Here is a 15,083-nt window from a genome sequence, read left to right on the forward strand (position 1 = left end):
CCCCCCCCAAACAAGTACTTGGGAGTACCAGCTTTGGCTACTGAACTGGAGAAATACCTATTTCTCCTTTGCTATTTGCACTGATGTAACTATTCCTATCTAAACAGCCCCTGAAATTAACCCATTTAGGAATTAAAACAAGCCCAATAAGATTCAGGCTGAAACCTGGGTACTCCAAATGACAAACGAGCAGTTAACATAAGCTTAGAGCCAAGACAATATCCACAGCCAAGAATTTGCTTTGACTAGTATAGAGAAAATGCTAAGTCAAGGCCTGAAACAATGGCAGAGCACCTGGTGGGAAGGCAGGGCAGACCCAGGGGAGCTCAGGTGCATGCAATGCCACTGGGTGACCGGAAGGGGTGGAGCCAGGACCCACCCCTTCCCAGACCTCATTTAAGGGATGGCAGTGGAGGTAAGGGTAAAGATATTTCACTGGAGGTCCCCACTTATGTGAGGTCCTTACAGGCCTTCTGAAGGTAAGCAGTCTCTTTATTTATGTGTCTACTGCTGTTGTGTCTTAGTTGATTCCTGGTTACTGCAGCTTGGTATCTTGTTGCACTTTCCATCACGTTACACGTGGTCGTGAGCAGTATTAACATTTTGTCTAGCTTGATTAGTTTCCTGTGACATTAATCTTGATCTTGACCTGCTTCAGTCAGAAAACTGGAATTCTTGGTTTTACTGCTGAATTTTCCTATTTGATGTTGAGCATTTTTTTCCTCGCTAATCACAACTTGTCAACTTGGTATTGTGTGCAGTTTTGCTTATGCTTGTTCTGTTACTCTTGAATTTTAAGTGAGGCCAGTTCTTACCAATATAGCCCAAAATGATACCAAACTATGGGAGAATGAAGAATTACCACTCTTTATAACTTCCAACATAAAGCATGCTAGAAAGGAGCAGGTAAATACAAGGGGGGCCCAAGAGACTTGGTTGACATTCTAGCACTGCTTTTTCCAAGCTCAAGATTAGTGCATCCCTGAGAATAAGAAATCAGGCAATAACAGAATGTATATTAGAGCAAATTCGCAGCCCAGGCTGCCCAGGGCCCCATCCAACCTGGCCTTGAACACCTCCAGGGATGGACGGGGCATCACAGCCTCTCTGGGCAGCTGTTCCAGCACCTCACCACTCTCATAGCAAAGAACTTCCCCTGACATCCAACTGAAATCTTCCCTCTTTCAACTTAAAACCATTTCCCCTTGTCCTGCTGTTATCCACCCTTTCCAAGAGTTGACTCCCCTCCTGTTTGTAGGCTCCCTTTAGGTACTGAAAGCTGCCATGAGGTCACCCCGCAGCCTTCTTTTCTCCATGCTGAACAAGCCCAGCTCCCTCAGCCTGTCCTCATAGGGGAGGTGCTCCAGTGCCCTGATCATCTCTGTGGCTCCTCTGGACCCTCTCCATCAGCTCCCTGTCCTTCTTGTACTGGGGGCTCCAGACCTGGACACAGCACTGCAGATGGGGCCTCACAGGAGCAGAGCAGAGGGGGACAATCACCTCCCTGTCCCTGCTGGCCACCCCTCTGCTGATGGAGCCCAGGATGCCATTTGCTTTCTGAGCTGCAATGCACACTGCTGGCTCATGTTCAGCTTTTCATCTATCAGGACCCCCAGGTCCTTCTCTGCAGGGCTGCTCTCAAGGACCGCTCCTTCCAGTCTGCATGGATGCCTGGGATTCCTCTGGCCCAAGTGCAAAACCTTGCACTGTGCTGTGTTGAACCTCATCAGGTTCACGTGGGCCCACCTTTCCAGCCTGTTGAGGTCCCTTGAATGGCATCCCTTCCTTCCACCATGTCAACCGCACCACTCAGCTTGGTGTCATCATCAAACTTGCTGAGGGTGCACTCAATTCTGTTGTTGCTGTCACTGCTAAAGATGTCAAAGAGCACTGGTCCCAAGACAGAGCCCTGGGGGATGCTGCTCATTAAGTTTGTATTGTTCTCTGTTCTTCACTGAATTATCTAGTTCAAGGAGCAGGACTCTGTACAGTTGTAGGAAGGGTGTCTGAGTTCTTGTTGCTCCCAGAACTCTGAAGCTAGACTAAAAAAAAAAAAAAAAAACCCACAAAAAAAAACCAACCAAAAACAAACAACAAAACAAACATATAACCAAAAAGTACCCAGCCAATTTGAAACCATAATTGTTTTAACACGCTTTATGTGTTTATATGTTTATAACTTAATATGTTCTTCAGGGACCAAAAAATGGTCAATTCAACATCTAGCCTCTGGTCCTGTCTGGGAGCCCTAGGTGCAGGAGGCCTGGCATCCCCCGTCATGCAAGTAACTGTGCTATTTCCAATTCTTTTTCCTCAGGTAGCTCGGGCATAGTGACCCGGATCACTTGAGGAAACTTTTTCCTTTTGTTAGGAACTAGGAAATCTTCTAGGTTCCATGTTCTCATTGGTACTTGTTCAGTAATGCTTAGCCCTGCTTTTTTTGGGGATATTTTGAAACTCCTGATTGTCCTTCAACTGCCTCCATAGCTGGAGGAGGACATGATTGGGCTGGCAATCAGTTTTTGCAAATTGAATCCCAGCCTGGATTATGCCATTAAACATTTATTTTCGGGATACCCGTATGGGTCCTGATTGAGATATTCACCAAGCAGGTATCCTATTTTTAGTTACAGGGAGGACCTCTACTCTTTCCAACATTCAGATATTGCACCTGGTCCAAAGGTGCTCTGTCTCCCCTAGATCAGCCACCAGCTGGGCAGCTTACTGGATAATGGCTTCTGAGGCCACTAAAGGGTTCAGTATGGACACCAGCGTACCATACTGATGGGGAGGTACCTGTTTTAAGATGAGGTCCATCATCCCTGCTGAGAACTTAACCAGATCTGGACTCTCAAAGGTGTCATCATAAATCACCTCCTTCATTCCCAGTTCCCTGGTATAATTTTCAAGCTCCTCCATTGAAGTCTGCAGACCAGTATGTATTGGGACATCACTTTTATTTGGCCATGTGATCCTACATAGTCATTATCCACTGAATTAGAGAATGATTTTCCTCATTATACATCACAGCTGCATATAGTCTGTCTGAGGGCCAGATGCATGATGATGGATGCAAGTTTAGAAATCTCGGGTCCATTAATAACCACAGTTTTGGTCCCCATGTCCCATAATCTAAAGAGCCAAGCTGGCATGTTCTCTCATGGTTTCTGTTTAAATCAATGTAATAAATGCATGAGTTTGGCATGCCTGTATATGGCTTCTGTCACATGTAATGCAATGTGGGCAGGAGGCCATTCTTTTGTGTGGCAACCTCACCGGTCTGTCCTGAACTTCCTTTGGTTTTTGAATAATTAATGGTCTTAATTCTAGAGATCTGAGGTTCCCAGATCCTCTAGTTGGACTTCTGTCATCTTAATTTTTCTTTTATTTTGAAATTCTTCTGGGGTCCTGTTGATCTAAGTCCTTTTCCCCTTCTATAGATACAGTTCTTAATTTTAGAGGGGAAATGCCATTCAAGGTGAGGCAGTTTACCCCATTTTATTTTCCAGTTGTTTGATATGGGCTTTTAAAAGCTTGTTTTTGTTTTTCAATCCTTCCTCAGAGGAATGATATGAATTAATTGTAGTAGCAGCCATGCTACAGCAACTGGTACTATTACTCTTTCCTTGGTTGTTAGAAAAATTGTCTTAATTTATTCAAAAATTCTGCCATCTTGGAAGGGGATTTAATAATGGGACCATTAGCCCTTACAGCCCCTCATTCTTCAATAATTCATGTGATACTCAGCCATGGGACACCCAGGAATCACAGAATCACCAAGATTGAAAAAGACCTCCAAGATCGTCCAGTCCAATAATCCACCTACTACCAATATTTCCCACTAATCCATGTCCCTCACTACAACATCTAAATGTTCTTTGAACACCTCCAGGGTCTGTGACTCCACCACCTCCCTGGGCAGCCCATTGCAGTACAAGGGTTTTCCCCTAAGAGTTCATCCTTTGGGGTAGTAGGAGTCCTGATAACCAGTCAACACATTATTGTTTTAAGACAATCCATCCTAAATATGTATGCTTCTGTCACATCCACCTGGTTCACCAAGAGTAACACAGTGGAAAGAGCAACAATGACAGCAGAACAGCGAGATCCCAAGCTGCAGCAAGTGAGGATTTGCTCAAGCACAATAGCACAAGGCAAAGAAATCAGGAAAGGAAGCTGCTTACCTTCATAAGGCATCAGGTATACATGAATCTTTAAAAAGATACCCTTACCTCCACTGCTATCCCTTAAATGAGGTCTGGGAAGGGGTGGATCCTGGCTCCACCCCTTCCGGTCACCCAGTGGCATTGCATGCACCTGAGCTCCCCTGGGTCTGCCCTGCCTTCCCACCAGGTGCTCTGTCATTGTTTCAGGCCCTGACTTAGCATTTCCACTACACCATAAAAGGAACAATCGAGAATTGGCAGAAAAAAATGAAAATGATTTTGTGTCCTTTTCAGTTCTGTCTTATTTCTGCAACTGCTCATCTCTAAGAACCTGACAAAGGTTGAAAAAAAGAACTCCACTTCTTTTAAGTTTTCACTTGGGAAACCTAAACTGAACTAAGTGGCTGTGAGTTTTCATTAAATATTTTTCCATAGTAAAAACATAAGATTAAGGAAAGAAACTTTATTCTGATACTGTCTCACAATCTATGATTTCATCTCTTCCTTCTGGAACTTCTTTAGTGGTATATGTTACTGGAAAAAAAACAAGGTTTTTTATTTTAGCAGACTCTTCTCTCAATTAGTCTTTACTTTGGGAAACACCATGATCCTGGGTGAAGTTACAGAAAGGTACCAGAGCTGCTCCAAAAGTACTGCCTCATATTTTATTATGTTGGCCCATGACATCAGAGGTGAATGTTGGTGGTATGATAGTAGAGGTTGAACCTTCCCACCAATATTCCATTACGTTTTGTTGCTGTGCGACAGATGGCTGCAGAGGGACAATCTGACAAAATGGCGACTGTGTCATGGTTTTGTGATTTTTTGGCTTTCGGTGTTCCACATCATAACATCATGTGGGGCACTGGGACTTTAACTGTTAATGCTCACGTCCTGGGTACCTGCCCAGAAGAGAAGAAGAACTACATTCCTCAGGGGACCTTGCAGTCAGGGAGAGGAGGTTTAACTCCTGGCAAGGTCACTTGAGTTCTCTTTCTCGCCTGCCCTTCGTTGTGGGCGCTGCTCCTGTCTCCCTGCTGCTCAACTGGACTGCGCATCTCATCTCAGCCTTGTGCTGAGGCCTATCCACCTTTCGGACATTCTCTCTCTCATTATATTTGATTTATTAGCTTCAATTCTGATTATATTGTATTATAGTGTGTTATCTTGCATTCCGATACTATATTTAGTAGATTAATTTGTTTCTCCTCAGATCATTGCCACTGTTTTTAATTATTTTGGGGTCCCCTGTTTCCCTTTTTCCGGAGGCGTGGATCTGCAGAGCCCTCCACCCCACTGGTCACAGAACCAGGCCGAACCAGCCCGCAAACCATTGAAAGACTGACATGTAGGTACTTAGTGAGCATGGGTATAGAACTGAACTCCTCCACGGGGAAAAAATTGTACCCATTGATATTCATTGATGCTTGCTGAACATTTATAGTGAATAAATGATGGATGTGAGCACAATTAGGTGGTGGGTAGTGCATTTCAGGAGAGGTAACAGTGGGGAGTAGGTCACCTCTGGTGGTGTAGATTTTTTACGAGTGTGAAATGCAGGCTGTTGTTCATTGCTGGTGAAAATGCATAATGGCAGTGACTATGTTGAAAAATGGTGTTTTGTAGCTGAGAATTTGCTCAAATACTCTTATTGTGCTCTTTGTAGCTTTTATAGTTTTCATGGAAATAGGAGGCATTACTTTCAGAGCATAGAATCACAGCATGGCCTGGGTTGCAAAGGAGCACAGTGCTCATCCAGCTCCAACCCCCTGCTGTGTGCAGGTCGCCAACAGCAGCCCAGGCTGCCCAGAGCCACATCCAGCCTGGCCTTGAATGCCTGCAGGGATGGGGCATCCACAGCCTCCTTGGGCAACCTGTGCCAGTGCCTCACCACCCTCTGGGTGAAAAATTTCCTCCTCATATCCAACCTAAACCTCCCATCTCATTTTACAACCATTCCCTCTTGTCCTACATACTGTCATCCTCACAGGAAATATTATTTTCCCTCATGTTCAGGTGGAACTTCCTATGTTCCAGACTGCACCATTGCCCCTTGTTCTGTCATTGGGTACTGCTGAAAAGAGCCTGGCCCCATCCAACTGACTCCCACTCACCCTTTAGATATTTTTAAGTGTTGGTAAGATACCCCTCAGTATCCTCCTCTCCAGGCTGAACAGTCTCAGATCTCTCAGCCTTTCATAGAATCATTTGAGCTGGAAGGGACTTTAAAGGTCATCTAGACCAACTCCCCTGCAATGAGCTGGGAGATCTACAGCTCAATCAGGTTGCTCAGAGCTCCATCCAGCCTGACCTCAAATGTCTCCAAGGACTGGGCATCCATGACCTCTGTGGGCAACCTGTTCCAGTGCCTCACCACCCTTATCTTAAAAAAGATTTTTCTGTATGTCCAATCAAATTCTCTCCTTTGAGCTTGAAGCCATTTCCCCTTGTTCTATCACCACAGACCCTGCTAAAATCTGTCCCCTTCTTTCCCACAGCTCCCTTTTAGACACTCACAGGCTGCTCTCAGGTCTCCCTGCTCTCAGCCTGTCCTCACAGGGGAGGTGTTCCATCCCTGGCACCACTTCTGCAGCCCTCCTCTGGATGCGCTCTGTCAGGCCCACGTCTCTCCTGCGCTGAGCACTCCCCATCTGGACACGGCACTCCAGGTGAGGTCTCACAGCTCAGAGCAGAGGGGCGCATCCCCCCCTCGCCCTGCCGGCCACACTGCTGCGGATGCAGCCCGGGACACGGTTGGCTTTCTGGGCTGTGAGGTGACACTGTTTGCTCATGCCCAGCTGCTGCCATCCACCAGTACCCCCAAGTCCTTTTTGGTGGGGCTGCACTCAATCCTTTCTTCCCCCAGCTTGTGTCAGTAGTGGGAATTGCCATAACCCAGATGCAAGACCTTGTATTTTGCTTTGTTGAACCTCATGAGGTTTACCTGGGCCCACTGCTCATAACTGTACAGGCGTCTCCTGTACTGAGGACTGCACTCTGGATGCAGCACTCCACATGAGGTGTTGAGTAGAGGGGCAGAATCACCTCCCTCAACTTGCTGACCACACTTCTTTTGATGTGACCCAGGATATTTGCTTTATAAGAGAGATGCTCCAGTCCCCTAATCATCTTTGTAGCCCTCTGCTGGACTCTCTCCAGAGGTTCCCTGTCCTTCTTGTACTGAGAAGCCCAGAATTGGATAGTGTACTTCAGATGTAGCCTCACCTGGGCAGAATAGAGGGGGAGGATCACCTCTCTTGACCTGCTGGCCACACTCTTTTTAATGTGCCCCAAGATACCACTGGCCTTCCTTCCCACAGGGGCACACTTGATTGACAGTCAACCTGTTGTCCACCAGGATACCCAGGTCCTTCTCTGCATTTCTCCTTTCCAGCAGGTCAGCCCCTAGCCTGTACTTGTGTGTGCAGTTATTTCTTACCAGGTACTGGTCCCTACACTTGCTCTTTTTGAACTTCATAAGGTTTCTCCCTGCCCAGCTCTCCAGCATGTCCAGGTCTTGCTGAATGGGAGCACAGCTTTCTGGTGTGTCAGCCACTCCTCCCACCTTTGTATCATATTCATAATCTTGTTCAACAAGATCAAACAATAGTACAGTAAGTACAGAATAAGTGCAATAAGAAGTCAGCCTACCCTTTCACGTATGCTATATGCACACTGAACTATCATTTACAAACCATCCAATTCCTAGACAGAACAAAGATAGGACTTAAGCAATTTTATCACTCAGATGATCAAACATTTGACCTGTTTTCCTCACAGAACTACTGAATTACGGTCTTCAGTTCAGCTAGCATTGATACAATTATTCCTTACTTACAAGCAAAAAAATTACTCAGATTTAAAATACACATCTTACTGCATTTTCATGGCATTTTTCTATGCACATATCCAAAACCCATTCGCCTTTCACAGAATCACACAGAACTGTAGGGGTTGGAAGGGACCTCTAGAGCTCATTGAGACCAACCCCCCTGCCAAAGCAGGTTCCCTACACCAGGTCTCACAGGTAGGCGTCCAGGCGAGACTTGAACATCTCCAGAGAAGGAGACTCCTTTTTGTACTGGGGAGCCCAGAACTGGACGCAGTGCTCCAGATGAGGCCTTACCAGGGCAGAGCAGAGGGGGAGGATCACCTCCCTCGACCTGCTGGCCACGCTCTTCTTAATGCATCCCAGAATGCCATTGGCCCTCTTGGCCACAAGGGCACACTGCTGGCTCATGGCCAACCTGTCGTCCACCAGGACACCCAGGTCCCTCTCTGCAGAGCTCCTCTCCAGCAGCTCATCCCCCAACCTGTACTGGTGCATGCAATTATTCCTCCCCAGATGCAAGACTCTACACTTGCGTTTGTTAAACCTCATCCGGTTTTTTTCTGCCCAGCTCTCCAGCCTGTCCAGGTCTTGCTGAATGGCAGCACAGCCTTCAGGCGTGTCAGCCAATCCTCCCAACTTCGTATCATCAGCAAACTTGCTGAGGATGGCCACCATCCCCTCATCAAGGTCATTGATGAAGATGTTGAACAAGACCGGACCCAGCACCGACCCCTGAGGAACACCGCTGGTTACAGGCCTCCAATCAGACTCTGCACCGCCAACGACGACCCTCTGCGCTCTGCCAGTCAGCCTGTTTTCAACCCACCTCACTGTCCACTCGTCGATCCCACACTTGCTCAGCTTTGTTATAAGGATGTCGTGGGGGACAGTATCAAATGCCTTTCTAAAATCAAGGTAGACTACATCTACCGCTCTGCCCCCATCCACCCAGCATTTGACAACATCATAGAAGGCCACCAGGTTGGTTGAGCACGACCTTCCCCTGGTGAACCCGTGCTGACTACTCCTGATCACCTCCTTTTCTTCCAGTTGTCTGGAGATGGCACCCAGCACAAGCTGTTCCATCACCTTTCTGGGGACAGAGGTGAGGCTGACAGGCCTATAATTGCCTGGGTCTTCCTTCTTGCCCTTTTTGAAGACCGGAGTGACACTGGCTATCCTCCAGCCTTCAGGGACCTCCCCCGTTATCCAAGACCTCTCAAAGATGATGGAGAGCGGTTCGGCAATGACCTCCGCCAGCTCCCTCAGCACACGTGGATGCACCCCATCAGGTCCCATGGATTTGTGGACCTTAGTACTGCCTAAGTGCTCATGGACCACCTCTTTCCTGACTAAAGGGAAGTCTCCCATTCTCCAGACCCTCTCACTAACCTCCAGGGTATGGGAAACCTGAGGGAGAGCCTTTTCACTGAAGACGGAAGTAAAGAAGGCATTCAGTATCTCTGCCTCCTCAGCATCCCCCGTTACCAGAACACCCCCCTCACTTAGTAAGGGGCCCACATTCTCTTTAGCTTTCCTTTTGCTGTTAACATACCTGAAGAAGCTTTTTTTTTATTATCCTTTATCCCCTTCACCAGATTTAATTCCAGGCGGGCTTTAGCATTCCTCGTCACGTCCCTGCAGGCCCTGACTACATTCCTGTATTCTTCCCAAGTGGTCAGACCCTTCTTCCACATTTCATGGACCTTCTTCTTTCCTTTGAGCTTGCGCATGAGCTCCTTGCTCATCCACACAGGTCTCCTGCCACCTTTTCCAGCAATGAAGAGCTATAAAAGTGTCTGTTACCACCACTCCTCCTAAATTCCATCTTTAATTCACTGTCTTCCCAGAGGGATGTAAGAGCATATGGCTTTGAGTTTCCCTAAAGGACTAAAAATTTGTCAAGTAGTTTAACCTAGAGAAAAAAGGCAAGGCTTGAGGAGAAGGGGTTCTAGTCACCACATGCAAATACCTGAAGGAAGGGTGCAAAGAGGACAGAGCCAGGCTCTTTACAGTGATGCCCAATGCAAAGACAAGGGGCAATGAGCACAAATTAGAACATAAGAAGTCCCCTCTGAACACCAGGAAGCATGTCTGTGCTGTGCAGGTGACTGAGCACTGGCACAGGTGACCCAGAGAGGTTGTACAGTCTCCTCCTCAGAGATCTTCAAAAGCTGCCTGGACATGGGCTTGGGCAACTTGCTCTGGGTGGCCCTGTTTAATCAGTCTAGTGCTTACTATAGAAGAGCCATGATTCAATAACATTTAAAACCAAAAAGAAAAAGAAAACAAAAAAAAGCTTTCAGAAGCCATATGCTTCACTCTGTTATACTGACCATTCTCAAAATACTTAATACAAAGACAGTGGGGAGTGTATGGGAACTATTGAGTCACATCCTGAGCCTCTCATTGAGCATCTGGGAAGAGGAGCCAGTCAGCCCTGGGAGCACAGGTGAAGGCAATTCAGCTGTGTGACTGGCAGGGGTGGAGCCTGGTTGCAGCTCTCTTAGACCTCATTGAAGGGCTGACTGCCACTGGGGAAGGATCTCTAGTTGGAGATCTTTCCTTTATGGAATTTTTTCTGCAAGCCTAGATCCTTAGAGATGGGTGAGCATTCAGAGGAGCTACTCCACAATCTTTCATCCTAGTTCTCACTTTAATTAACATAACCTGTTTATGGAAACTGTATGAAAAGCAGTATAAGTCCAAACTAGGTCTCTGAGAAGCAAAAAGGATGCAGTGGTTTACAAATGAGCAGACTGTATCAGGGAAAAAAACACACAAGTTAAGTAAAAATTAAGAAAGCTCCAGCAGAAAATCAACACTGAAGTGGATATTACTTGAATTTCCTTTAACACCTTCCATTCAATAGTTTTGAAATAGACATACATAACACTAAGGTTCTTTTACATTGGCATCTTATAAAGTGGAAAAGTCACTCAGCTTCCCTTTTATCCATGTCATATGAGGCTGTTGCAAATCTGAAGACAATGCTGTTTCTTCCAGAGCCCTGCTCCTGCACTTTTGTCAAACAAGAGACAAAAAAAGATGTATAATTTTATTATTTCACAAAAAAACTATTCCAAAGTACTGGCACTAAAAGTTACTGAAATTACAATTAAACATTATTAATATTATATTAATAACTAGTATCAGTAGTGTTCTATGATACAAACATTTTGCAAACACTATTAATCAGCATATTATTTTGCTGTGATTACTATCACTAGGGGGACACCAGCAACAAATATAGAACATACCAAAAATGGTGTTTTCCTCATAAAACATTAAATAAAAGTATATGGGGAAAAAAGATAAAACATTAGATAACTTATCCTTTTGGAATTGGAGCTAAGAAAAAAAAAAAAAAAACACATTATGGTAAGTAACAATATTTTGTTGTTGGGATTCTCCTTAACTTCCCCTAGATTTTAGTGGCACATCTGTAGCTAATCTTGAACCCTAAAATCCTTGAACATTTCCAAGATATCATTAGTGCTGCAAACTGATTTAGCCTAGCTTGCTTTAAAGTTAACTAGCAGTCAATGGTTTATTGGGCCAGATCAGCCTGTTCCATGACTAACTGGGGCAGGGGGACCCATGGATCCACACTCTGGGAGAGGGGGAAGAAGGAAAAGGGGAAGAAAAAAAAAAAAAAAAAAGGGAGATGGGCCTAAAAACAAAACAGCAGCAATGAGCTAAGGGAGAAAACTAATTTAGTAAATATGCTAGTGGAATGCAAGATAACACACTACAGTACAATATACTTGGAATTGAAGCTAATAAATCAAATAAAATGAGATAGTGTCCAAAACTGAAAGCCTTACTCTAACACTGAAGGTGAGATGACTGGGGAGCTCACACCACAAGCAATAAAAGAAGGGATTGTCTCATGACTCGTGGGCAGTTTTATCTTTCCCTCTGAACAGAAAATGGAAATGGAACAGTGAAAAGTCCTCTGGGATATGTAGTTCTCTTCTGAGAACCAGGTACCCAGAAAAATGGGCACTCCACAAAATTGGAGCATTAACTCTTTAAGTCCCAGTGCTCTACATGATGTTATGGTGTGGAATACTGATAACAAAAATCATAAAACCATGACACTAGCATAAGGTTAAAAATAAATTCCTTAGAAAAGTTAGGCCATACCACCACAGAGAAATCAGGCTTAGGTATAAATACCAAGTCAGTCAAGATAGGAACCCTAACCCATATTCCACTGGACGTTGTGATATAACCGTCAAAGGAATTGCTAAAGGAAAGTCTGGTAAATATTAAAAGAGCAAGTCTCCAAAAGTTAAGTTGAAGTCATTAGCTTTGAAGGACAATTTCAATTTGCTCTGAAGGCCTCCAATGCAAAGCCCTCCTCTAGGCCTGCATATCCTTCTCACTTCCCTCACATCCAGCTTTTTTCTTTCCTTGAAACAAAAACAGCTGCTCTCAAGACAAGACAGCCTCTCAGTTTCACCAGCCACTGCCACCCCAGAGGCTATTGTTTTGATCTGTTGCTTTACTATAAGCATTCAACACTTAGCCAATTTGAAGTAAGGCTGATCAGTAGCTAGAGAACTGAGCTGGCCCTTGTGAGCTTTCCCTTACATAGTTCAATACAAAAAAAACCCTAAGCTTCTGTTTCACAGGACTGCATATACCTTTGAACACAACCAAGAAAGGGCTGTAGGACTCACACTCCTGACTTAATATAACTGTAAGAGGCTGCAAAGCAGGTTCACTGGAGTAACATTAAATGGCATTGCAGACATCACATTGTTTTTTCTCCTGTTTACTTTTAAAGCGTGTATTTCACATCCCAGAGTTCAGATCCTTTCCATCAGACTTGAAGGTGCACCAGATCCCTCTCTACATTTGGTTGCTTCTAGAAGGGTTTCTACTACCAGTTCACCTCCCTGCTGTAATTTCTGTTTGCTCTTGTTGAATGAACTTCTTTTCATGCAATACAAGCAAGCCCAATAAAGCCCTGCCCCAGCTTCCCATTCTCAGCAGCCATACATAGCCAGGAGATAAGGGGACTAGGAAGAGAAGGTTAACAGGAAGAGAGGTTGGTTTGTAGTCCTGTCCTCAAATAATCTGCTGTCACCACTGTGATGCTTACTAATGGTAAGTCCTAGGTAGTTGTGACCATGACATATCTGGCCTACATCCTTTAACAGGAAAGGAGGAACCAGGATCAAGAGGCAATGTGGAAGTAAAGACACAAACAGGACACAAAGCAGGAGTTACCCATGGCAATAAATTTCTCTCCTGTGCCCAACTGCACATGAGGGCCTGTGAGCACAAACCCCTTGGCTGGCCTGCTGAGAGGATTGGCTGCCCTTCTCGTATCTCCACACCCTCCTCCTCTTGCCCCCCTAGATACCAACACTCTAGGCCTTGGCCACCTCAGCAAGAGTACCATGGCAGGGAATCACCCTGAAGGGACAGGAAGCAACACACTTCAGGGTGGCTGATAGGTCGGGACAGCTCCCCATCCTATGCAATAGGATCAAGCATGGATGTGGGCTAGAACCACTCCTGCTTCTCCTCTGCCCCAGAGAACATGGTCTGTGACCTGTGGATTGGGGGGGGGGGGCAACACAGGGCAGGCCACAGACACCAACTAAGCGACTGGTAGTGGGGTGAACACCAGCAAAAGTGGGGCAGAGCCGCCTGGCCTTTAGTAGATGGGCTGCTGCCACTACACAAAAGCCACAGCCAGACCGAAGCCTCAACGTTATTTGGATAAGGGAGCGATACAGCCGTCAGGTTGGGGATGGGCCGGTGGGCCTACTGCCCTCATGCAAGGCGAGATGGGGGGAGGGGAAGAAGGACACAGCACACCGTCCGGGGGCCCCCCCCCCCCCCCGAACTCGGTATTTACCCAGTGTGCTCACAAAGCAGCAACTGCGACCGACGCCATCACGTGACAGCTCCTCACTTCGGTCGGCCGGTAAGTTGCCCCTCCCCGCCTCCACACTCGCGCGGGACTGCTTTCCCCACAACGTGACACAACGCCACGCGCACCCACTGACTTTTCACCCCTCACCCCCCCGCCAACAGCAGACGCAAATCCACCATCCTCTCCACCTACCCCAACACCAAATAAGCAGATCAAAAGAAGCTAGCCTCTTCCCCTCTCACTTGACTGGAGCTCCGCCTCCTTGCGTAGCGGAAGTGGAGGAGCTGGCCCCGCCCGCGGGCGGTGTCGTGCTGAGGGGACTGGCATTTCCTGACGTGTGAGGGATATGCGAGTTCTGCGGCTGTTTAAGAGTTATTGGCCTTGGAGAGGGTGCACTGCCTACAGCCCCGAAGGGCCACGGGGCTGCATAGCCAGCACACCTAGCAGTATGGGCTTAGAGAGAGGAAAGTGTTCAAAATCATGACTCATGCCCTCCAGCAGGGTGAGCTGGGAGCTCTTTATTTAAGTTTTGCTTCTGATTTCAAATTTACTTTTATTTGTTTCCCTATGGCTTTATGGCAGAATTTGGGTATATGTGAGTATTAAGTTACCAATATGAAAATGTTGAAGAAATGGATTACAGGACATGTTATATGTATGTGTCAACCGTTTATGGGCCCGGTTGTGTGACTAGTGGGGTGGAGGGATGTGCAGATCCGTGCCTTCAGAAAGGGGAAACAGGGGTCCCCAAAATAATTAAAACAGCGGCACCGATCTGAGGAGAAACAAACTAATTTACTAAGTATATTATCGGAATGCAAGAGAACACACTATAATACAATATAATCAGAATTGAAGCTAATACATCAAATATAATGAGAGAGAGAGAATGTCTGAAAGGTGGATAGGCCGCACCACAATGCTGAGGTGAGATGCGCAGTCAGGTCCAGCAGCAGGGAGGAGAGCTGAAAAAAAGGAAGGTCTTGTGACCTTGCCAGGAGTTCTATCTCCTCTCTGACTGCAAAGCCCCCTGGGGAATGTAGTTCTTCTTCTCTTCTGGACAGGTGCCCAGAACTGGAGCATTAACTCTTTAACTCCCAGCGCACTACATGATGTTACGATGTGGAATACCGAGAACCAAAAATCATAAAACCATAACAGTATGGAAAGCTGTAAAGTCTGTAGCCGG

General features: G+C 46.1%; 1 protein-coding gene across 3 annotated transcripts in view; it reads right to left on the reverse strand.

The window, feature by feature from the left end:
- Positions 1-14,159, reverse strand: part of LOC122156508 (ubiquitin-associated protein 2-like) — a 41,996-nt gene extending 27,837 nt beyond the window's left edge. For all 3 annotated transcript variants that reach the window (XM_042811271.1, XM_042811272.1, XM_042811270.1), the window contains exon 1: positions 14,087-14,159. The gene's annotated coding sequence lies outside the window, so the exon portion shown is untranslated. The remainder of the gene's footprint in view (positions 1-14,086) is intronic.
- Between the last annotated feature and the right edge of the window lie 924 nt (positions 14,160-15,083).

The sequence above is a fragment of the Centrocercus urophasianus genome, unplaced genomic scaffold (genome assembly GCF_019232065.1).
Source record: "Centrocercus urophasianus isolate 14NV4802_14NV808 unplaced genomic scaffold, USGS_Curo_1.0 seq_1246, whole genome shotgun sequence".
Taxonomy (NCBI): domain Eukaryota; kingdom Metazoa; phylum Chordata; class Aves; order Galliformes; family Phasianidae; genus Centrocercus; species Centrocercus urophasianus.